The sequence below is a fragment of the Prunus dulcis genome, chromosome 1 (genome assembly GCF_902201215.1).
Source record: "Prunus dulcis chromosome 1, ALMONDv2, whole genome shotgun sequence".
Lineage (NCBI taxonomy): Eukaryota > Viridiplantae > Streptophyta > Magnoliopsida > Rosales > Rosaceae > Prunus > Prunus dulcis.
This window is the reverse complement of record NC_047650.1, coordinates 13,973,364-13,996,945: the sequence shown is the minus strand read 5'-3', so window position 1 is coordinate 13,996,945 and position 23,582 is coordinate 13,973,364. Positions and strand designations below refer to the sequence as shown.

Genomic DNA, 23,582 nt, shown 5'->3' with positions numbered 1-23,582 from the left:
TTGCAACACATGCTGTGTGATTCAAAGAACACAAGAATTGTAATGCATCCTCTTTTGACTGACCAATTTCGGACATACCAAGTAGTCCAACTACATAAGCCGCTTCCATATGGCCTGCCGTGGCTGCAGTGCGCATCCCAGACAACGCTTCCACCTTACCGTGCTTGAAAAAAACATCGAATGCTTCTCTAAATATGGACTCAGGGTTATCGCAAGCCCTGCATTGTTCCAAGAAATGCTGGACCGCAGGTCTGGAATGGTACCAGATAGGATGGTATGGGTACTTTGCCATTGAAATGGTGTTCCACACTTGTGGACTGTTTGCCAAAGTTTGGAACAATGGGCACACAGATGCCATACGGAAGAGATCTTTCGATGATTCGGTTGCCACGTATAACATCACTTGAAACCAAGCGGACTCCGGGATGAAGGCTTGGGGCATATCCAAATGGACATGCTTCCTTCTCTTTCCTCCGATTGTAGTGAAGTGTTTCGAATTCATTGAACAGTTTTTGGAATGGAACGATTTGAGGAGTGGCAGAGGTGCAAAACGAGAATATTTGGGGTACACGTTTTGTTTTAGCGGATGATTTATAGTGTTTTGAAAAGGTGTTTCCAGGTGGGGAATTTCGAAGTTGACCGTTTTCAAAGACACTGAACCGAAGTGAATTAAAACTGAAGACAAAAGAAGGGAAAACGTCAAAACGGTGCATACAGAGACAGACAGTCAAAAAGTTAATTAAATCGTTGTTTGCATAGCCATATTTGGGATTATCCCACTATCAAATTCATTGATACAAATGTGATGGATTACTGACTAGTGACAGAAGGTCCCATCATATACTTTTCCATTTTCCCACCCCCAACTACCCCTAGTAATGTTATTAAAATGGAACCAATAATTACGGATTCTTATCCAACTAGTTGCCTTAATGAAATATAAATAAAATAATAAATTTTAAGCACTGTCCCCTCATTTTTCAGAAATTATAATTGGTAGTGAAGTAGTTTATTTTGCTTTTCGGGCTAAGAGATGTCACAATGCTGACGGTACATGTGTCGACATCGTGACCAACCCACCAAATTATCCCAAAAAAAATAAATATAACTCGATTTGGGCAGAGATGAGAGAGAGATGAGTTACAAGTTTAGGGTTATGAGTGAAGGGGTATGAATCACAACTATGAGTGAGAAGGTATGAGTCCGAAGAGGTTTCAGTGAGAAGATCTGAGTGAGAAGAGTTACAACTGAGAAGATTGAACATGTCTTCGTCTTCATCGCCCGCTCAAACAAAGAGGTGTCACTATTGTGGAGCTACAATGGTGCTTCGGGTTTCAAAATCTGAAAAAAAATCGAGGGAAGCCATTCTGGAAGTGTCTAACCTCCTATGTAAGTTTTAATTTAAAGAATATGTATGTGGGTGAAAAGCACCTATGTCTAACTCTGACATAATTATTTTCCATATATGATGCCTGCAATTAGGGAGCCACCAGTTGCAATGGATTCGAATGGGTTGATGTAACCTCCGCTGAAGCAGAACATCAAGATGACACGTATGATGCTAGAGTGCTGAACATGCTGAAGTCCATTAAGGACTTGGTACTAGTTTTATTAGTTGTATCAATTGTCATTTTATTTGTTCTGTTAATGATCATTTAACTGCACGGTTTCTCCTAGTTTGTGAAAGTTCTCCCGCACAAGACATGTTGCACGCACCACCAATGAGACCCTAAACCCATTTTGTAATATTTGTTCTTCAAATACGTGGATTGGCATTGAATTTCAACAAATGCATTAATTTGTTTGAAAACACGCAAAAACGTTCCAACACTTACTTTCAAAAACCAAGTAATAACGAATGCTTGTAAAATCACAAGACAGGGCCAATACGATAAAATCATACGAAGCATTAATTTGTTTTTATTGCTCCGATATTGAATGTTTATTGACAATGTATTGATGGTTGACATGTTTATTGAAGGTTTATTTATTATTATAATCTCATATTTCGCATGTTATTGAACAAATAGTGAATGTTTATTGAAGTTAAGAGGAGTGTTTCCTTCTTTATTATTAGTAACTGCATGTATTTGGCATGTTATAGAACCGATATTGAATGTTTATTGAAGGTTTATTGATAGTTTGCTGAATGTATATGGAATATCATTGCCCCAATATTGGATGTTTATTGGGGCCACAAGTATCACTCAAGTAAGAATGAAGGGGGGAAACGGACCTTATTCTTTCTTTTAGTAGGAAGAACAACTGTTAAGTTTAATATCGTATTCAATACGACTTCCTTATGGGTTGGTGTACTTGGGGACTGAAGTATATTGCATCATTATTACACTCCCTTATTGTGTGTATATTGCATCATTATTGCATGTCTATTGTGTGTATATTTTCCTACTATTGTGCGTATATTGCATCTCTACTGTGTGTAAATCGCTTCCACCTTATTGTGTGTATATTGCATGTATACTGTGTGTATAGTGCATGTCTATTGTGTGTATATTGCATGTCTATTGTGTGTATATTGCATGTATACTGTGTGTATATTGCATGTCTATTGTCTGAATATGGCAGGCCAATTTTGTGTATATTGTTTGTCTGTTGTGTGTGTATTGCTTGTCGAAACGCAAGTGAATTGTTGTTCATTTTGTGTATATTGTCTTTGTTTCTACTTTTATGGTACTGAGCTGCCGAAAACCTTTCGCATGTTTAGACACCTATTATGATGCAACACATTGCGATTAATGGTGGCTTGCATCAACAATGACATATGGCATTGCAATGATGTAATACACTTAAAAGGCCATGTTCAAATCCCAATTCACATATGCAGTCTTAACATTCCAATTAAATGCAGTTTGGTTAACAAACATGTAAATGTCATGGAGGAGTTAGCGGTACAATTCGAAAAGCCCCCGTACGAGAATATTGTGTATTTACATTAGTTTGAGAAAGGACATTCCCAAAACCTTCTGATGTACCATTTGTCATCTTCAACCAATATCATGGGAAGTAAGCATCTCCCCTTGTTATCTCCGCAGCCAATTTCAACCGAAAAAAAAGGCATGTTGTGCGAGGTGCAAGTAGCTAACGGAAGCTGAGCGCTGAAAAGCTCAATGTACTTTAACACAAACATGCCACAATCGCCTCTGAAGCAAAAAAAGAACTCGATCAATTCAACTAATGACATTCTAACGTAATTGACAATTCAAAGTAATAAAAATAAATAAAAAGTTGTGCTTACTCATTTGACTGTTGTGGAACATCCACACGCTCTATTGGCCACAGACACCACCAATCTCGGCTGCAATTGTTTGCATAAACACCTTCTTCATAAAAGTCGATGGTGTTGAGAAGATTTGGAAGCGTAATTGATAGCGGGGCGAGTTCTTCCTTTACGATGTCATCTGGAATTAGTGAAACCTTTGAATCGTACACTTTGATTTCACACAATACCAGATCAATCATTACAGCCACCCAATGCTTGTGCTTCGTCAACATAAATGGGGTATACACCTTATAGACGTTCTGCCAATCCATCCCACACGGAGGAACCTTCCCATTTACAACGTTTAGTAAACTTTTTCTGATTTTCCACCCAACCTGCTGTTTTTTCCTTTTATTCTCCGCAAAGCAAGTACTTATGTGATTCTGTGAAATACAAAACAATCAATGGTTAAACACCTCCGATAAAGGTGTGTATGGATAATGTGTAATTATTAACGGCACTTGGTCAAGGCCGATGACATACCATAAAAAAAAACATCGGTGGTTGTCCAGTCAGCTATTTCAACATCCTCCAACTGTTGTTGTCGCTTCCGCATGAGATACAACCCCAAATCAAGGTGCTGCAACATGTTTTTCTTGTCAATCTCATAATCTATGGACATTAAAACAAATGCATAATCAATTACACTTACATCTCCTTTCAGCCAACCATCAGCTTTCACGAGGGAAGCCAAGAATTCAATCTCAGCTTCCACGTTTCCAAATTGCATCACCAAACTATGAATATAAAACAGTTTTAGAAAATGGCCAATATTAAAAATTATATACAGTCATGCTTCTATCTTATAATTGCAAGGGACTTACTTTGGGTCCTGGCGCCATTCCCAACAAAGTTTCAGCAAATTAACCAGATCATCATGGGGAATCGCCTTCATTGGGTCTAACGTCTTCAGTCCGGTTGTCTGTGCCGCAGTTTTTGGAACCAATTCACTGGCTTCAATGATCTTCCACTTCGGAATGATCCTCTTCCTTTTCCTTAATTGGACCCCTTGTGCGGAAGCTTTACCGTTATGATTCAACCAGACGTTCAACTTAGATAGCACAGCTGTGTGTTGATCCAAATCAATGTCCCGGATACTAAACTCAAGCTGTGTCCCCTCCGTGCTCTCGCCAATGTCACCCCCAAGCAACATGACTTCATTATCTTCTTTCTCACATTGGTTTTTTTGCACTTCCTTTTCCTCACTTCTTTGTCTTTTCACTTCCTTGCCCTCCTTTTTTTTCCTTTGCAGTTTCCCTCCCTTACTGCTCTTTCTTTTCACTTCCTCTCCCTCACTGCTCTGTCTTTGGCCTTTTTTTCCTTTGCTACTTTTTACTTGCACTTGCTCTCCTTCACTTGTTTTCCTTTGCCCTTCCTCTACCTCACTTGGTTTTCCTTGCACTTCACCCCCTTCAATCCCCTCCTCTTCCTTTTCCTCTCCCTCATTTGTATTACTTGGCCCTTCACCCCCTTCAATCCCCTCCTCTTCCTTTTCCTCTCCCTCATTTCTATAACTTGGCCCTTCACCCCCTTCAATCCCTTCATCTTCCTTTTCCTCCCCCTCATTTATGTTACTTGGCCCTTCATCCTGTTGAAGTAGGTCATCCATTTCCGGATATCCCCCATATCCTTTAAATAGATGTGAGACGACACAGCGATTCGTCCTCTGTTTCAGAAAAGCTAGGTCCCTCCTTACTTCCTGCTCAAACTGAGGACCTAAACATCGGTCCAACAGTTTTTCCATCCGTATGACCTTTAAGTGAAGGATGTCTTTTTCCCGCTTTACTTGAAACAACTCGGACCTCAACAAGCTTACCACCTTGTTCAACTCATCAAGATCACCACATGAAGAAGGAATTGACTCTGCCGAGACAACAGCAGGGCGATCCTGTGGCCAACTCCAATATGGCTGTCTCATTTCCTCTTCACTCGGACATAGCGCCGCAACTGAACTGACTGTTTCAGAATACAGACAATAGTCATATTAAATCATTCTACTTTATAATTTCATTCAATCTTATCAATAGTTCCAAGGGCTGCAAACCAAACCTCTTTGCTCTGGAAAAAATAATTGTTCAACTTTCTCATCTCTGGAACAGACGTAGTAGTTCTCCATCGCAAAATACGCGGGACAGCGGTCGGATCAACAACCTTGCAGTAATTCAGGTCCGCCATTCTTGGAATTAATTCATATACCCAAATCTACACAATTCAAAGGACAAAAGTCATTATTTATGTTTTAAAGATAAACAAAACATAACTGACATGAACATTATTACCATGTACCTGGAAAGCATACGTGAAACCTTTAAAACTCCAGCCACTCCTTTGCGCTTCACCATGCTTATCCTTCTTGCCCTTCTCATTTCTCCGGCTTGTTCCCGTTACCTTACTTTTCCCCTTCCCTCTTCCCTCTTCATTTTCAAAGCTTTTCACATACTTTGTTGGTGCAGAAAATAGACTGTCTTGGGTTTTGTCAAAGGACACCGAACCCCACGGATACCTGTTGAACGCATCCAAGTCCTCTACAAGGGTCAGGTAATTTAGATTGATGTTCAAATGTTTGTCCCTTCCCAAAACCACTAACTCAGCAAAGTAAACAAGAGCTAGCTTGTAGATGTCATCTTCCTCTGTGCACCTCAGAAATGCTTCTTCTAAAGCATTGCATGTAATTCCTTCGTCTATAAAATATCTTTTCTGAAGTCTGATTTCATCACTCTCTCCACTGGAAACTTCAGGCACTTCCCCAAAACGAAGCCCTGTGATCAAACAGAAATCCTGACGAGTGAACTGAGCAACGTCACACCCTAATAAGAAACTCAGTCCATCCAAGTCTTTCACACCCTGCCCCGCTACTCTACGCAACACAACCCCATGCACAATCTGCCCGCTAAACTGAATCTTATCTATATTCAGAAGATGGCCAAAGCATGATGTCTTGAATTGTTCTAATTGTTCAGCACTCAACTTCGCTCGAAGTGCAGCTAGAGATGAATTTGCATGTGAGCAGTTGTTCACCCGTGACGAATATGCCTCTGCCTCTGGCCATACCAGCTCCACGTTGGATCCCATTTCCTCAAATACAATGTGAAATAACGTGAACACATATACTACCATGTATTTGCACAATCACAACTAGTCAACCAGGCACATTACAAATTTTACAAAGTACATGAGCATAGGGATTACTGATCACAGGCTTTAACATCATCAACGCAATGTGACACATTTTGTGCAAATACATGTTAATGCAATGCTTATGTGAATTACAAACAATTTCACCTGTTTTATTTATGGATCCATACTCGTGTGAGTGCAATCTAGGCAAGTTCTGCACTTCACACACATCACAATTATTGTCATTTCATACACAACACAAACTACATAAATAAGAAATATAGTGGAAGGAAGCAAAGCAAAGCATCTACTCTGCTATCTGCTTGCTAAGCAATTGTCAGATTTCATCTTTCTTTCTAGCTTTTTCTTCAGTCATCCACAATCGTCATAGATCAACCTTTATTTCAAATGCTTTGCACTTTTATTCATCAGTTTATTATTATCTGTTCTCATTTATCATAGCCAAATTTAGTAACAAATGAAATAATATTTATTTCAAAAAATATATAAATTCTAGCGCCAGAGAGGTACTCTGCACTCTGCACTGCTTCAAATGTGGAAGTTTTTGAGGGCCTCCTCCAATTCAACACCATTATCTTATTCATATCATTACTGACATGTTATTGACATGTTATTGACATGTGATTGACTTTATTTTCATTCGTTTTTTAACATATACCCAAGCAACAATTAACATGCAATTCAAGCACAAAGAAGAGATGCCAAATCCAACAACATTGATGGTACAAATTGGGGAAAACCATTACTCTAACCCCAAACTCAAATTCCATAAATTACTCATCAAATGCTTTGCACTTCTATTCATGAGTTTATTATTATCTTTTCTCATGTTTCTCAGGCAAATTTAGTAACAGAGGAAATCATATTTATTTGAAAATATATATATATACATATTCTAGCGCCAGAGAGATAATCTGCACTATGCACTGCTTCAAATGTGGAAGGTTTTGAGGGCCTCCTCCAATTCAACACCATTATCTATTCACATCATTATTGACATGTTAGTCACTTGTTATTGACTTGATTTTCATTATTTTTTTAACATATACCCAAGCAAAAATTAACATGCAACTGAAGCACAACTTCCAGATGCCAAATCTAACAACATTTATGGTACAAATTGGGGAAAACCATTACTCTAACCCTAAACTCAAATTCCATAAATTACTCACCAAATGCTGGTTATTGCAAGGCGTCTGTGTGGGGTGTTTCTGTTTCTTTGCTCCACAAATGGAACCTACCACTTCCAACGAATACAGCTTCTCTCCTTCCCCTTCCACTGCTTCGCCCCTTCACTGATTTGGAATCCACACTTTTCCCCTTCTACTCAAAATAACTACTTTTTCAGGGTCTGGAGAACGTGAGTGGCGAATCGTTGCCTTCAACTGTCGTTAGCCGTTGCCTTCATTGGTTTCTCAGACCTCTGGGTTTTAGAGAGAGAGAGTTTTCTGTTCAGACTTCGAATTTGCCTCTTCTGCTTCTTTTTCGGTCCTGTTTCCCTCTTCTTCTTCTTTTGGACGTGCTGGATATTCAATTCGGGTTTGGGTTCCCCACCTACCCAATTGTGAAACTTAATCTCAATTCTCCCCAGCCCTTGGATTGATCTGATGGCTATAAACTGAACCCCTTATAACTTACCCCTTATAACTTAGCCCTCATTATAGTCTAAGCGTTATTCTCCGGGTCCATTGTCCATTGTCTCCTTGTCCGGCTTTATCTCCGGGTTTCATTGTCCATTGTCCACTGTCCTAAACGGGCTTGGGTCTTTCATCCACTGTCCTTTGTAGAAAGATAAGAGAGTTTACTGGCTTTCACATATATCCAACAAGAATGAGACGCTAACAAAGCTATACTCGAGATCAAACACACTTGGCAAACAAACATATCCAACAACTAATTAAGTAATATAAGGAACACAATAATTGATTACACAGAAAACCCCAAATTGGGTAAAATTGAGGAATCAAGCTTAGGCCTGCCAGAGGGTGTGCGGGTTGGGCAGCGGCACAGGGCCTTCGAAAAATTGAGGTCCAACTTTATTCTTAATTATTTTTGGGATTGTTTTGTTATTTTTCATATAGTGGGCCTCTTTTACCTATTCTTTTTTTTTTTTTTTGGTCATTTGTTTGGGAAGGGAATGAAGGGTTGCCTCAAAATTATTTCCTATGTGAATCAAACTCGGGAGCACTTTAAGGGGGAAGAGAGAGAATTTGATCCACTTTTTCACATTATTTAAAAGAAGAAAAATCTTCTTAAAAAAAAAAAAAATTGGAGTGAGCTAATAGCTAATATAAGGGCCAGGTGGAAAAATGATGACTATTGAAAATCAAATTGCCAATGAGAGAGTGCGATAACCAATCTGGCTTTTTCTCACCCTATTGTCAACTCTAATTTTTAATTTTTAATTTCCTACTAATGAATTTATGTGTTGTTTAATAAATAAATATTTAAAATTAAAAGTGTTTTGGATAACTTACCATCTCCAATTATATTTGTTTGGAAATTCTACCCTTAATATATTCATATATTACCCCTTGGTGGGTGGACTGAAGAACATCAGAATTTCAGTGTATATAAGTATTCAATAAATCGAGAGAGGGCATCAAAATTTTTTATAGCTTCAACCATGGCTAGAAATAAGGTCAAACTTGCATGGATAAAGAATGATGCTGCTAGAAAATCCACCTTCAGAAAGAGGAAGGCATGCTTGTTAAAGAAAATGAGTGAGATAAACAACTTATGCGATGTTAGCGCCTTTATAATTGTTTATGGAAGTGATGCTGACGAGCCTATTGTGTGGCCGGATTGCCCATTGGTGGAACAATTGCTTGCAAGGTTTCAAAACATACCAGAGCTAGAGCGGTGGAAGAAGATGATGATCCAAGAGACTTACCTGAAGGAGAGGGTGTGGTAACCAAATTAAATAAAAAACTTAGGTCAAATAATTCCTTCCATTTGGAATTGATTTGATTAATCAAATTCCTAATTAATCAAATCAATTTCAAATCGGGGATGAATAATTCCTTTCCATCTGCAAAATTATTCCTCTGAAACCCTAGCTTCCAAAACCACTATAAAAAGATGGCCATACACAAGGGTTGAGGTATGTCTAAAATTCCTACTGAAACTTTGTAGAAAATTCCTCTCAAACCCTAGCCACCTCCTTTCTCCTTCTCTTTTACATAAGGCTCCGGCAGCCCGGTTTTCACCTCATATACATATTCCCATATCCTATTTTAGCTATCGTTTCTCTACGGATCGATTAAACTGACTTAGGCATCGGAGGGCCTTTGGCCAACACCCCCGGGTGTGGTCCTCTTATTTATTTTATTTTGCAGGGAGAAAGATGCGGTTAAAAAGGAAGGGGAATCTTTGCAACCGAATATTCTCGTGTGGAAATTTGCTTCCACAAATTGGTGCTTTCATTGAGAGCACGAGTTATACTCAATCTTGCTCAAGGAATCCGTTACTCCTATTTTTCAATCCACCGAAGCCTTCCAAACAACCATGGTTGGAAGCAAGAAGGCGAGAGGCAGAATTGCCGCGATGGCTCGATCAGCGACGACCCAAAGCCACTCCACCCATGATCCCGCGATCGACATGGTGGCACCACCACCTCTCACCACCGTGTTACCTACTGGACTTGCAGTTGAGATCATTGCACCGGCCACCGCAACCGAGCATGGTGGAAACTCCCATCAAGGTGGGCTCGTTACCACCGCCGACTTAGGCCCGATCTTGGAGCAACTTCAAGCGTTCCCTCCGTTGCCTCCATGCTCGACGCACGCTCTCGCGTACACTTCCAATGAAACCCTAGCCCATGTACATTTGGGCTCCACACACTTCCCTCCTCCCGATCCACGAAGTCAAGCAGACCTTAATCTGATAATTGACCAGCTAGCTTAGAGAATGGACGACTAAAGCAATCTAATGAGGCAGCTCATCAACCAAATAAGCTTGGCTCAAAACCTTGGCCTTGGATAACCAGGCGAAGAGAAAATGATGGACGAACGAGCCAGTAGGCAGGACGGGTACCGAGCAGGTCGAGCAGGAGTAAGCAGACAAGGCGAGGGACAACAAAGTGATCAGCCTGCTGACATGTCGCAAGCATCTACGAGCCACACTCAGAGCAGATTGAGTCTAAGGAACAACGTGCGCGAAAGGCTGGGCCCACGATTTGACGTCCGCACCTGCCTGGGCCCACAAGGAAAAGTACATCAAAGGCTAGGCCCCTAGGGAGGTCAGCCAGAGAACCATCGCAACGAGGATCATGAAGAAATGCGCCCAACTGTCCACTCGCAGAAGAGCATTCACGAAAGACTAGGCCCCCAAGGGGGTCAGCTGGATAACCCTCACAATGAGGACCATGAGGAAAGGCGCTCCACTGCTCACTCTAAAAGAGTCAATTCTCGTCAACAACCTACAAAGAATCTTTCACATGTGCAGTCCACCAACACGCCGCCTAGGCAGCGCAGACGAGAAGTTCGAACCTGGCAGACCAACAAGTAAGTCAATTAGCGTCGCTCAAATCGCGAAGGTCGCCAACGTGGCCGACCAGCAATTTGTGCGGAAGACGTTGAGAAGCTTGTAAATGACCGACTTCTAGACTTGAAGACCGGGGGAAATTTCGAAGATGCACTACGGAAGGAGATAGACCAGTCAAATGCCTTTCACCCTCGAAATCGAGTATGCCGCTCCTTCAAAGCGATTCTCGACACCCTTGTTCACACACTTCAAAGGGGATTCTGACCCTGAGAGCCACCTAAAACACTTCAAAAGTATTATGATCCTCCACAAGGCTGATGGCGCGCTGATGTGCAAGGTATTTGCGATGACCTTGTGAGGAGCAGCACAAGACTAGTTCCACACTCTTCCATCCGGATCGATTAGCAGCTTCAAAAAGCTGGCTTACGTCTTCACCAAAGAATACACATCTTACCGGACAATCAAGAAGAACCCTGACCACTTGTACAACCTGCGCAAGAAGTCCGATGAATCCCTTCGAGATTACATCAAGAGATTCAAAGCAGAAAAGGCCAACATTGTAGGATGTAACGACCGAATCGCGTCCTCTGCTTTCAAGAAAGGCCTTCCAGCTGAGCACGACTTGTACCACGAGCTGACTATCACTCCCAGCCAGACTCTGGCAGAGGTCTATGCGACTGCTGAACGCTATAAGCTCTGGGATCATGATTGAATCGCCGCAAAGAAGTCTACAAAGCAGGAAGATCAGCCGACTAAGCGGCCAAGCGAAAGAAACGACAGATTTAGCAACAGGAACAAGGACAAGCGCAGGTCGCTCCCACAAGGAGATGCTACGGCAGGAGAGAACAACACCAAGTTCACCATCCCCATACATCAAATCTTAGCCTAAGTGAAGGACAAACCTTGGGTAAGAAGACTGCCACCTTTGAAAGGAGATTCAGACAAGAAGGATACTAGCAAATACTGTACCTTCCATGGGACGCACAGGCACACTACAAACAACTGCTTTGCTTGGAAAGCGCATCTTGAAGACCTCGTGAGAGAAGGTCACTGCACGAAATTCATTGCGAAGCAGGCCATCCAGCGGATTGAAGATTGAGACCACCAAGGAGCCGCCCCCGAAGGTCATAAGAATTAACACAATCCTAGCCGACTCCGAGAAGTCTGGGCTGACCAGCAAGGAAAAGAAGAGGAAGGTCAAATAGGCCACTGTGATCTCCCAAATCTCGACCGACCTTCCACCAGCAGAAGATGATCTTATGATCGACTTCAAAAGAAAGATCTGATCGACCTCGACATGCCACATAATGATGCCCTTGTCATCAGCATTCAAATCGTTCAGGCTATGGTCGACCAAATCCACGCAGATGAGGGCAGCGCAACCAATATCCTATAATTGGCGATCATCTAGCAGATAGGCTTGGAGACAAAGATCAACAAATTAGCCACATCGTTGACCGGCTTTAATGGTGCGACAACGGTTACCGTGGGCACGATAGACCTTGACGTCTACTCCCCACCTGTAATCAGCTCGCAAACATTCACGGTTATTAATGAGGTCTTACCCTACAACGGCATTATGGGCAGGCTATGGATAGGCAAGATCAACGCCATCACCTCCGCCACACACTAGAAAATCCGGTACCTAATCCCTAGGGGCGGTATCGGCTAAATCAACAGCAATCAAGCAATGGCGAGGAAATGCTCCGCCCAAGGGCTGAAGAAAAGTAAACATGCACAGTTCCTCCCTGTGAGCCAAGCAGATCTGAAGGAGGTTGAACAACTGAATCTTGCTCCCTTATAGCAATCAAAGCGTCAGGACCAACCCGAGGAAATCTGTCCAGAGGTCTCTCCTGAAGAAAAATGAAAACCCGAAGAGGGCATCAAGTAAATATCCTTGGATCCTGACCAACCAGACAGAAAAGCCGGATCAACTCACGCCTAAAACTAGACGAGAAGGTAGAGGTGACCACCTTCCTCCAGAACAACAAAGACATGTTCGCATGGTCGCCGTCAAATATGCCTGCCATATACCCAAACATCATCTGTCATCGACCCCACGTCAACCCTGTCAACTAGGGGTGGGCATTGGAACCGAAAAACTGGAACACCGAATCGAATTGGTGAAAAAAAATCGGTTGATCAAAAAAGTCAACAAATCGGACCGGACCGGTTCCGGCTCCGATTTTACACCCTACCGCACTGGACCAGTCATATAAATAGTTTTTTATTTTTACAAATGTTTAAAATCTAATGCCATATTTTAAATTGTATAATCACTATTTTTCCAAGTTCAACTTCAAAAAATTTATAAATGTATGAATTGGATTATTTGTTAATTTTTAAGCCAAAAAAATAAGTTATTTATTAGTATTATTTTCTATAAAAAAAAATTTTGAAAAAAATTAATAATCCGGTTCAAAATCGGAACCGGTCAGAACCGAACCGGCCGATTTTTGAAATTTTTTGGCTAAACTGGACCGAACTGGACCGGTTAAATAGTACCGATTTCGATTTCGATTTAAGGTGAGAACCGGACCGCGCCCACCCCTACTGCCAGCAAGCTAGTGGCGCAGAAAAGACGCAATTTCGCTCCCGAGTGGGTCGCTATCATCGAAGCCGAGATTGATAAACTCCTAGCTACTGGTTTCATTGAAGATGTCTCTTACTCGTAGTGGCTTGCCAACGTTGTTCTGGTTGCAAAACAAGAAAAGGGCATTACCGAGAATCGACCAACTCGTGGATTCCACTTCTAGCAATCAGTTGCTCAGCTTCATGGACACCTACTCTGGCTATAACCAAATCTTGATGCATGAGGATGACAAGGCGAAAACTTCTTTCATCATCGAGAGAGGGGCCTACTACTCCAAGGTCATGTCATTCAGGCTGAAGAGTGCTGGAGCAACCTACCAAAGGCTCGTGAATAAAATCTTCAAGGAGCAGATCGATAAAACTATGAAGGTCTACGTGGACAACATGCTGGTCAAAGCCCCAAAACGTGCAGATCACATCAAAAATCTCGCCGAGGCATTCAGCCTGCTTCGTCAGCATCGCATGAAGTTAAATCCAAGTAAATGCACGTTTGGTGTATCCTTCAGCCGATTCTTAGGATACCTAGTCACGCAACGAGGTATCGAGACACACCCACGTTAAATCAAAACCATTTTCGAGATGAAGTCACCCTCCACAGTGAAGGAGAAACAAAGTCTGACGGGCAGAGCAGCAGCCCTCAACCGATTCCTCTCGAGACTAGAATGATGAGTGCGAAGTAGCTTTGCAGAATCTGAAGACTTATCTCACTTCACCTCTTATGCTCTCAAAGCCAGTCCCTGGTGAGGACTAGTTCGTGTACCTGGCAGTGTCCAACTCAGTTGTCAGCTCAACTCCCATCCGAGAAGAGCTGGGGGCCTAACATCCAGTATTCTACACATCAAAAGCTCTCATTGATGCAGAGACTCGCTATTCGAAATTGGAACAGCTCATTCTAGCTATTGTAGTTTCTGCAAGAAAGCAGCGACCTTACTATCAAGCTCATCGAGTCATCGTCATGACCGACTTTCCTTTGAGATCAATCCTCCACAACCATGATGCTTCTCAGCGACTCATGAAGTGAGCTATAGAGCTAAGTCAATATGTCCTCCTCTACCGGCCAAAAACTTCAATAAAAGCCTAGGCTTAAGCAAATTTTGTTGCAGAATTCACCCCATTGGCCGAAGAAGAGAAGTTGGTCAACAAAAAGAATGAAAGTTCGAAAGCGAACAGAACCTCCTCTGAACCTAGCCTATCCAAAGACATGTGGCAATTACGCGTAGATGGAGCGTCGAACCAAAAGAGAGCTGGAGCAGGTGTTGTCATCACCACCCTTGATGGAACCCTGTTGGAGCAAGCTATCACGCTTGGCTTCCCGGCCTCGAACAGCGAGGCAGAATACGAGGCATTGCTCGCTGGCCTGCATTTTGAAAAGGACTCGCAATTAAGAAGCTAGCCATCTACTTAGATTCTCAATTGATCACAAATCAAGCGTTAGATGAATACATGGCGAAGCACCTGAGGATGATCTTATGCCTTGACAAAGTTCAAGAGCTGTTGAAGACGTTTCCTGCCTTCACCATCCAATAAGTTCTCCGAGCAGAGAATGCGCATGCAGACCCACTGGCAAGCCTAGGGTCAGCGCTGGACACCCAGTTCAGTTGCTCCATCCAGGTCGAACACCTTGACCAATCAAGCATGGAAGAAATAGAGTCAATCGACACAATGCAGATTGACGAGGACCCCAACTGGCAAGACCCCATTGTCAACTACTTGATGAATGGAAACCTACCAACGGACAAGTCCGAAGCTAGAAAGGTCCAGTAGAAGGCCGTGAGATACTACATGTACGGCAACAAGCTCATCCGCAAATCATACTTCGACCCTCATCTCACCTGCGTAAAGTACCTGCAAACACTTGAGGTTCTCTGCAAAATTCATGATGGCGAGTGTGGCAATCACTCTAAGGGTAGGTCACTCACCCAGAATGCTCTAAACATAGGCTACTTCTAGCCTACTATGCGACACAACTCCACCGAATATGTTAAGAAATGTAATTGCTGCCAACAACTCCACCTAACTTGCCTGCCAAAGTCTACCATCCACAAAATAGTCCATGGCCATTCATGCAATGGGCCATTGACCTAGTGGGTCCCTTGCCACCGGCACCCGCCAAGAAGGACATGATGATCGTCGCCACTGACTACTTTACTAAATGGATCAAGGTCAAAGCTCTATCCACTACTAAAGAAGTTGATGCGGAGCGATTCATCTGAAGAAACATTATCTGCCGGTTAGGCTACCCATAGTCGCTGGTTACCAACAATGGCTCTCAGTTCATTGGCAAGCAGATCACCGCAAAACAGTCACCCATAAGGAGCGTCATTCGGGAGACCAGCCCGCTAAGAAGCGTCCTCAAGGAGACGCAGGGTGCGCCAGGAATTTCCTAATGGAAGTATCCAAGTTCCTATCCGTTCCCTAAGGGCGGCAGGATAGTCATACACTTGCCCATAAGGAGCGTCCTAAGGGAGATGTAGGGCGACGACTAGAAGCGTCTATTTAAAGATGCAGCCAGCTAAAAAGCGTCCTAAAGGAGACGCAGGGTGTGCTAGGAATTTCTTAAAAGAAGGTCTATATGCCTCCTACGGAAAGTATCCAGGTTCATATCTGGCCATAAAGAGCATCCTAAGGGAGACGCAGGGCGACGACTAGAAGCGTCCTTCGGGAGACGCATCCCCCTAAAAAGCGTCCTAATGGAGACGTAAGACGTGCCAAGAATTTCCCAAAATAAGTTCTCTATGTTTTCTAAGAGAGGTATCCAAGTTCTTATCCATTTCCTAAGGGAGATAGGATAGTCATGCAGTTGCCCATAAGCAGCGTCCTTCGGGAGAAGTAGGGCAACGACTAAGGCATCCTACATGATGCGCATAACACTCCCGGAGTCCCTCAAGGGAGACCCTGACACTCGCCAACTTCCTAAGGGGAACCATTCTACGGGATATGCAGAGCACGCCTGGAGTCCCTCAAAAAGGACCTTGGCACTCATAAATCCTCAAAGGGAAATGTGCAATCAAAACACAAGCTGGTTACTCAAGCAGTTCACAAGTCAATATGCAAATTGAAGTTGGAAAAAATAACTAAAATTTTCATAACAAGCTGATCAACCGGCCAAGTTCAACAAAAAGAAGATTGTCAAATAAAACCAATTATTCTAAACAAGAAAGCAAACTACAAAAGCTGAAAAGATATAAAGAAGTTTTCATCTACTCCGAGACGCCAGCAAGAAACCTCTGATCTGCAGCCTCTTCGGCATCCCCCTGATCAGCTATGCCTTTAGCAGCTCCATCTGCCTGCTTCATGACATCTGCCATCATCTGATCTACTGCGTCTTCCTCTGCTCTATCCTCTTCGACCTCCTGCTCTTCAGCTCCTTCCACGTTCACAGCATTAACCTGCTCACTCTGCATAGGAAGCAAGTCATAACAGAGTATCTCGATGTCTCCATCTTTAATGGCATAGAAAGGATCATTTCCATTTTAGAAGTCTAAGTAGCCCAGCTTGTACGCATTCATGCATTCTTGCGCTCAAGACGGAAGTAAGCATCTCTTCTACTAACCAAGTCAGCAGCAATAGAGGAGGCAACAGCAAACAAGTTTCAGATAGTCTCAACAGCAAGAACTACTCCCTTTTGAAGCAGATTAAATGTTGCTTCCCTTTATTTTTCCAAGGGAAGACTTGAGACTGTCTCAAGATCACTAGCCTGATCGATATGATTAACCACCTTGAAGTAAGCAGACGGGCTTGACAGGAGGTTCATTTTCAGCAGATCAGGCACGTCTGCATCCCTATAGGGATGGACTTGTCCACCTTGGGATCAGCCACTAACATTGTACAAGAACCCTTCACCCGGACAAATGACTCTCTAGTCTTCTCAACCACCGCCATCCTCACCTCCAAATGTGTCGACGATGCTGAATCAACTCCAGGCTTGACTACTCATGACTCAACAGCTGGATCGCAATAGTTGGGCAGATGAGCACACCTCCCAGTTCGATCTCTATCCCTTGACTGGTGCAAACGAGTCTCTATTTCGTAGAGGAATACCAACATCTCTTTACCTCTCAGCAGGTGAACTAGTTAGCAAGCGGACCACTTCCAGGAGCAGATCATCGCTTCCAAGCTTGTCAACATGAGGCTTGAGTGGGATGTACAGAGTGTTTCACATACCGCCAACCTTCTTGTTGTCTGCGCCGACAGAGGTGCGTAACCCTAGCAGATGAAGGGAGAGCGGCTCCTACTTATGTCTTCTTAGTAGAAGGGAGCCTTGGTTTCTTCCTCAATGGAGATACATCCTTTGCCTGCGAAGCTGCAGCTCCATTTCTTGAAGACTGGACAACAACCTTCCTTTTTTAGGGGGGTTCGGCAGAACACTCCTTCTGTTCTGCAGGCAGATCATCATTGTCTAGAACGTTCTACTTCCATCTCTCAACATCTTGGTCAGGGGGCAGACCATCAACCTCCTCTCGATACTCGCTCCGCTGACGTGGCCCACAACGTATGAGGTCCATCATGCTCCATCCTAGACCTGCGACGATAAGCAGCAGCTGGTCCACTTGGGCCCACTTGCTCCACCACAGCTGTTGCCCACTACCAACCGTCGCCAGTAGCAACGACAACTAGCCGGGCTTCCCCCAGCTGGCCATCACTGTAAAAATAAAAAATAAAAAAGGAGAAAAAAAAATATACGTGTTCGACTTACCTTGGGATGCACAACGACTCCTCTCTTCGACAAGCAGTACAAATTCTCCAAGATCTCTCTCAAGCTAGAAAGTAGAGAAGTTAAGTTTGCAATGTGAAGAAGAGCGAAGTGAAGCCTTGCATTTACACAGGTTGGGCATCCTAGGTCAAGAAGGAATCGCAAGCCCATTCCTACTAGGAACCCAACTCCAAGAAAAGTTTCAAGCCCATTCCAATTGGGTGTTCATAAAATTAGCAAGTCAGAAACCTCCTCCGAGTAGAAGCCCAAATCCAAGAAGGAAGCCCAGTTACAGCTGGACAGTCCAACAGATAATTTACATCTACATACCACCACGAGCCATGCAAAAGCTGGGGGCCATTTGTGGTAACCAAATTAAATCAAAACCCTAGGTCAAATAATTTCTTCCATTTGTGGATTATTTGATCTAAGTGGAAATTACTCAACCTAATTGGGAGTTACTCAATTTAATTGGGAGTTACCCAATTAAATTGAAAATTGCCTAATTAAATTGAGAATTGATTTTATTCCTACCACAATTTGGGATTTGATTTACCCTAATTAATCAAATCCCTAATTAATCAAATCAATTCTAAATCGGGGAGGAATAATTCCTTTCCATCTACAAAATTATTCCTCTGAAACCCTAGCCTCCAAGACCACTATAAAAAAATGGCCACACACAAGGGTTGAGATACGTTTAAAATTCCTACTGAAACTCTACAGAAAATTCCCCTCAAACCCTAGCCACCTCCTCTCTCCCTCTCTTTTACATAAGGCTCCGACCACCCAGTTTTCACCTTATAAACATATTCTCGTACCCTAGTTTAGCTATCGTTTCTCTACTGATCGATTGAACTGACTTAGGCATCGGATGGCCTTTGGCCAACACCCCCCGGGTGTGGTCCTCTTATTTGTTATATTTTGTAGGGAGAAACATGCGGCGAAGAAGGAAGGGGAATCTTTGCAACCAAATATTCTCGTGGGGAATTTTGCTCCCACAGAGGGCAACCAAAATGCAAGAGCGAATCAGGAAGATTTTAAAAAAGAACAATGAGTTGAACACGAATGAGATCTTGTACGAAGTTATTCAAAAAGGTAAGTCGTTGCTTGCATTTGAAGAAAATGATCTAAGTGACTTGGTTTTTTCATTAGAGGACATGATGAAGGAGATTCAAAAACGAATTGATTATTTAGAGCAGCCTAATCCTACTCATCCACTAGGAATTCCTTCTGAGGAAAGTGGAGACCAGTTAGAAAACATGAGCCAAATTGAAGGCGATTTTACTGAGTCTTTGTTATGGTACAAAGATTTCGGGAAGCAAATTTGAAACACTAATAGCCCTACCAGTAGTGTTAGAAGTGACCTAGGGGTACCTTCAACTACATATTTTGGTAGTTTAACTTATGAAAATGAGATGGGGTTACCCAATTGGAACTTTGGAGGCAGCAATTATGATGGAAGTGATTTAGGGTTGGCCAATAAAATTGACAATTTTGAAGGTCAAGGGTATGTTGGAAGTGATATGGGGCTGCCTCCGGTGAATTATGGAGGCATTACTGGTGGAAGTGAGATGGGTTTGGGGATGTTCCCTAAAAATGGGAATAGTGTTGTAGGCAGCAGTTGGGATACTGGATTGGGTACTGTCAGTAGCATGGTCACCGAAGTGTTAGCGAGATCCTAACTTAATTAGAATATTTATTTCCTAGTTTATTAGGATTATATTTCTTTCCTTTTTGTATAGATATTGTGTAATTATGTTTTTATCTTGTTTCCTAGTTTGACCTTACTAGGGTTACATCCTTGTACTATAAATACCTTTTTTTAGAGAATAAAATACAACCTGAAAAATATTCTACCTATATTGTTTGACTTAGCATCATAGCCAACTTTTCTGGTGACCTGTGTGTTGTGCCCACCCATTGTAAGATCCCACATCAATCAACGGAGAGGGGGTGATGTGCCTTATATGTGCACACCCGCATCCATCTAGCACGAGGCCTTTTGGGAGCTCACTGGCTTCGGAGTCGTAGGAACTCCGAAGTTAAGCGAGTTGGGGGCCAGAGCAATCCCAGGATGGGTGACCCACGGGGAAGTTGCTCGTGAGCTCCCAGAAACAAAACCGTGAGGGCAGGGAGGGGGCCCAAAGCGGACAATATCGTGCTACGGCGGAGTTGATCCCGGGATGTGACAATTTGGTATCAGAGCCACTCTGCCGTGTGGTGTGAGTGTGCCGACGAGGACGTCGGGCCCTTAAGGGGGGTGAATTGTAAGATCCCACATCAACCAACGGAGAGGGGGTGATGTGCCTTATATGTGCACACCGGCATCCATCTAGCACGAGGCCTTTTGGGAGCTCACTGGCTTCGGAGTCGTAGGAACTCCGAAGTTAAGCGAGTTGGAGGCCAGAGCAATCCCAGGATGGGTGACCCACTGGGAAGTTGCTCGTGAGCTCCTAGAAACAAAACCGTGCGGGCAGAGAGTGGGGCCCAAAGCGGACAATATCGTGCTACGGCGAAGTTGATCCCGGGATGTGACACCCGTGTTCTATCCCCATATTTTTTTTTCTCTACCTGTGCCGTGTGTGCCCTCTTAGGTTTGTGTGTTGTGTTGTAGTGTTCGTACCTCTGCTGTGTTCGTGCCTGTCTTTGTGCATCTGCCGTATTTGTGCCTTTGCTGTGTTCCGTTGTGTACTCTGTTGTCTTAGTGCATCTGTCGTATTTGTGTCTCTGCTGTGTTCCATTGTATACTATGTCGTGATCTGTTGAGTTTCTGCTGCAATCATGAGTGATAACTCCATTATTGATGTTGTTGCTGCTGTCTCTGCAAATTTGTGTGTTTCTGATTCTATTCCAGGTACTGGCTCTAATACTTGGATAATTAACACTGGTGCTTCTGATCATATGACTTATGATACTAAATTTTTTTATGAGTTGTCTATGACCCATACATAACTAGTGCTAATGGCTTGCCCTCTCCAATTACTAGTGAGGGCACAATCTCTCTCACTCCTACTCTGTCCTTGTCTCATGCATTACTAGTTCCCAATATCCATTGTAACTTGTTATCTATTGGCTATGGAGTGGATTATTTGGAGACCTTTGCTCCAGTGGCAAAGCTCAATACTATGCGTGTACTATTGTCCCTGGCTGCTAACCGCGACTAGCCCTTGTTACAATTCGATGTCAAAAATGCATTTCTACATGGTGACCTCAATGAGGAAATTTACATGGATCTCCCTCCTGGTATTCCTGTAACCTTTAAGGAGGGTGTTGTGTGTAAGCTGCGGAAGTCCTTATATGGATTGAAGCACTTTCCAATAGCGTGGTTTGGGAGATTTGCAGCATCTATGAAGAAATTTGGGTATTTGCAAAATAACTCAGACCATACTTTGTTTCTAAAGCGTCATAAAGGTAAATTGACAGCTTTAATTATTTATGTTGATGATATGATTGTGATTGGAAATGATCAAGCATAAATGCAAAATCTTCATAAGTATCTGGCTTCCGAGTTTGAGATGAAGTCATTGGGTGATTTGAAGTACTTTCTTGGAATTGAAGTTGCCAGATCTAAACATGGTATCTTTCTGTCTCAAAGAAAGTATAGTTTGGATTTAATTGCAGAGACTAGAATGTTAGATTGTAAACCAATTGATACCCCTAGTGAACAAAATCATAAGTTGGGGTTGTATCCTGATCAAGTCCATACAGATAAAGAGCGTTATCAACGACTTGTGAGGAAATTGATTTATTTATCTCATGCACGTCCTGATATTGCATATACAGTGAGTGTAGTGAGTTAGTTTATGCATTTTCCTAGTGAAGATCATATGGGTGCTGTGATGCGCATCTTGAGGTATCAAAAAGTAACTCCTGGAAAATGGTTAATGTTTTGCAAGGATGGTCATACAGATGTGGAAGGGTATACGGATGCTAATTGGGCTAGTTCAGTCACTGATAGATGTTCTACGTCTGGGTATTTCACATTTGTTAGTGGTAATCTTGTTACTTGGATGAGTAAAAAGCAAAAAGTGGTGTCTAGGTCTAGTGCCGAGGCCGAGTACCATGGGATGGATTAAGGTGTGTGCGAGTTAGTATAGTTGAGAAGATTGTTGAGAGATCTTGGGTTTGGACCCTAGAAACCCATGGATTTGTATTGTGATAATAAAGCTGCAATTGCAATTGCATAACCCTGTGCAACATGATCGTACAAAGCACGTGGAGGTTGATCGACATTTTGTTAAAGAGAAGTTGGATGCTGAAATTATTTCTTTTCTGTTTATATCATTCGAGTATCAACTGGCATATGTTCTTACAAAAGTTGTGTCTACTACTGTCTTTCTCAACTCGCTTGACAAGTTGGGCATGTGTGACATCTTTGCTCCAACTTGAGAGAGAGTGTTAGCGAGATCCTAGCTTAATTAGGATATTTATTTCCTAGTTTATTAGGATTATATTTCTTTCTTTTTTGTATAGATATTGTGTAATTATGTTTTTATCTTGTTTCCTAGTTTGACCCTACTAGGGTTATATTCTTGTACTATAAATACATTTTTTTGGAAAATGAAATACGACCTGAAAAATATTATACCCATATTGTTTGACACGAAGGTAGTGCCGAGAGTCGTATAGAGTTTCCTTGTGAATTTTCGGGTGGTAACAGTGATGAAAGTGATGCAGAGCTGCCTCCGGAACTATTTGGAGGTAGCATTGTTGGAAGTGATGATGGGCTTCCTTATGATGTTAGCAAAAGTTGGCAGAATCTATTTTCTTCTCCCTCAATTACAGTGTACATCTACCTTGTTGTTTGAGTTAGCTGTATTTTCAAATTTTTCTTATCATGTTTAATCCATGTTTCAATTTCTCTTTCGTAATGAATTAATGCTATTTTCCTTTCGATTTTATGCAATTGTCTTGCTTCTTTTATCTTCAATTGTGCGAGATATATATATATATATATATATACGCAAAAATAATATGAACTCGTTATCTTTAGGCATAGATTTACAACGAATTCGTGCCAAAGTTATCCATTAGTGCCAAATTGATATCTTCTTGAAACATTCATGTTCATAAAAATTCTCTAATAGGTACCTATGATTGGGGTGCATTCACTTGAGATTTATTTAAAAATAAATAAATAAATTCGATGGGGTTTACAGGATAATTTAAGTACCTACAAAACTATTAGTGAAGAGTTCCGAGAAGAGAGTTGAGTTGAAATTTCAGTGAAATATTTAGTCAATTTGGGACATTATATAATTAACTCAAACAAACCTCAGCTCCTTTTCAGGTAATACATATTTAAATTCACACGTAATCATGAACAAGTAAAAATATGGCAAGTAATTGAATATAAATTTTTTTCTCAAATATAAAATTTAATTCAATAAA

The 23,582-nt window shown here is 42.2% G+C and overlaps 1 pseudogene; it reads left to right on the top strand.

Annotated features, from left to right (window-relative positions):
* Positions 1–9,044: 9,044 nt before the first annotated feature.
* On the top strand, positions 9,045–22,999 carry LOC117614651 (annotated as a pseudogene).
* The last annotated feature ends 583 nt before the right edge of the window (positions 23,000–23,582 follow it).